This window comes from Octopus bimaculoides, chromosome 13, assembly GCF_001194135.2.
Source record: "Octopus bimaculoides isolate UCB-OBI-ISO-001 chromosome 13, ASM119413v2, whole genome shotgun sequence".
In the NCBI taxonomy this organism is placed as follows: Eukaryota; Metazoa; Mollusca; class Cephalopoda; order Octopoda; family Octopodidae; genus Octopus; species Octopus bimaculoides.
In genome coordinates, this window is record NC_068993.1 from 37,027,972 (window position 1) to 37,030,457 (window position 2,486).

Below are 2,486 nucleotides of genomic sequence, written 5' to 3' on the forward strand. Positions count from 1 at the left end.
TGTGTTTTTATTGGCTAAACTGGCAACATGACCATCCCCAAGTACAACAACAAATATATATATATACTCATACATATATGCAAGTATGTGTGTGTGTGTGTGGGTGTGTGTGTGTGTGTGGGTGTGCGTGTGCGTGCGCGCGCGTGTGCATGTCAGTGTTTGGCTTTTATGGGCAATAGTAAGAACATAAGAACAGTTTATCTGTCGCAATCTTGTTTGATGCTCCCGCCGCGGCAACGACAACGTTTATCATCGCATGAATCACTTTGAAGGAGAATAGGCCCCAGCAATGAAGCTTTATAATGGCATAGGCAGTGCACATTTCCCACTTCCTTTGCTGTGAAAGGGATAGATCTAATGGCAATGGACATCGAAGACAACTGATACTTTCTCTCAGTCGCAGGAAGCTGCTAGAATCTAGTATGTTGAAAACCATCTTAACCCTCTTGATACCAACCCATCTCTGAAACCTTTCCTGGTCCTATGACACAAGCTTCTTGTTTTAATGTGATCTAAATTAAAACCTATAAAAATTTCATATCAGTTTATGTTCAAAATACCAGCTTAGTAATGACTAAGTTATCTTACTAAATTCTTCATTATTTTCAAAATTAATCGTAACAAAGTTAGTTTATTTCATTAAAAATAGAGTAATGAATGGGTTAAAACTGATCTTCACAGCTTCCTTCTTTTCTGGGCATGTACCCCACTAGTTTTTGTCTTCGTAGACTCACCCACAAGACTATAAGGCAGTACAGATATGAGGGTTGTCAGAAAAGCTCTAAGGCCGATTATAAAGGAGTGATGCTAGAACTGTGAAATGTTGCCTGCCTAAAATTTCTACGCTTCTTATTACCTTCGCCTTAGCAAAGGCAGAGGTATTGTTTTCAGTCGTGTTTGTTTCTTTGTCCGTGGACCTCAAGACCCATTGGATGGATTCGGATGAAACTTTCAGGGATGTTTGGCCACGTGACTAGCACAAACTGATTAGATTTTGGGATCGATCCGGTACCAGACAAGGATTCTGTATTATTTTTCCGTTTCTTTTTATTTAATTTTTTGAGAGCGCTCGGGTTCATATTTAGTATTCTCGTTTATGAGAGCAGTCGAGTTTATTTCAGATCGTCTCATTTTAAAAATCATCTCTGGCTAATCGTTGAGAGGACGTTGATGTTGCCTTGGCGGATGGTTGCGCTCTCTGAGTACTCTTGTTAATAACTGCATTATTTCTATCCAGGTAAACTGATGTCCGACTGTTCAAAGAAGACTTCAAAGTAACTATTAGCGATTTATCGAGAAAATGGACAACCTTTGACATCGTGGTGTTATCAAGCATCTGCAAAAAAAAAAAAAAAATGTTTAGCCCTCAAGGATATTCATGCTAACATGGCTGCCACACTAGGGAATGGCACTGCAGCCATATCAAAAGTGCATAAGTGGCCAGCTGAATTTAGGAGAGGAAGGGAGAGGCTTGAAGATGACCAAAGGCCTGGGTATCCTGCAACAGCTCTAGCAGCACTCCTTCATAGTCAGCCTATGAACTTTTTAGTCCACCCTCATATGTCACTCTCAACACGGCTAAAGAACCTTATCTACTTTTCTTCTAGACATTATGTTCTAACAAAAACTAGGACTCAGCCACTCCCGAAGCGGTCTTACAGCAAACTCATTCAACTTCTCAGTGATTTCTGTGCCTCTGTCCACTATAGCCTGGTATCTCTGGTTATAGGTATATCTGTTGGGTTCATCTGCCCCTATGGAAGGTCTTATTCATGTTCTGCTAATTTTCTAGTAGTCTTCCTCACCAGTCTAGCCCTGGTGGGGATGTCGGTTTAGTCGCCGACGAGCCGACCATGTAACGGGTTGTACTGGATTACACAGTACTAGCATCACCCAGAATAACCTCACACACACACACACACACACACACACACACACACACACACGTATACAAAAAGTGCGGCATGTGTTAACCACATGCCAGCTTCTGGCGCTGAGACCAGCTGCGTGGAGCAATCAATACCAACAGTATTCTAAAAACAACAAATACACAAGTGCAATTAAAATCATTGAGCTCTAGATCGTTCTCAACTCGACCTTGGGTTTCACAACGGGGTATTCAAAGACAGAATAACTGGCATGAAATCGGTACAAAAACTAGTTTCAGAGAAATTATTAAGAATTGGTATAAATTTTTTTTGAATGTCGATAAGTTCATTTGATGTGAGGAACGGCCGATTTCTTGCTCAACAATTCCTTTTTACCTTCTACGTTTTACTGACTGCAGTCATGCTGGGGTATCGTCTCGAAGGGTTTTAGTTGAACAACTCGAACACCAGTTCTTGTATTTAAGCCTCGAACCATTAAGATACAGAGACGTAAACAAACCCACGCCGTTTGTCAAGCGGTGGGTGTAACAAATACAAATACACATACACACATCTTTAACTTTCTCTCTGTATATATATATGTGTATATATATATAT

General features: G+C 40.5%; 2 long non-coding RNA genes across 2 annotated transcripts in view; one reads left to right on the forward strand and one right to left on the reverse strand.

Moving 5' to 3' along the window:
• Window positions 1-2,486, forward strand: part of LOC128249291 (uncharacterized) — a 14,039-nt gene that overhangs the window by 10,912 nt on the left and 641 nt on the right. The gene's annotated exons all lie outside the window — the stretch shown is intronic.
• LOC106878850 (uncharacterized) overlaps window positions 7-2,486 on the reverse strand; it is a 21,942-nt gene continuing 19,462 nt past the window's right edge. Inside the window, exon 4 of the long non-coding RNA XR_001410558.2 lies at window positions 7-1,336. This is a non-coding gene — a long non-coding RNA (uncharacterized LOC106878850). The remainder of the gene's footprint in view (window positions 1,337-2,486) is intronic.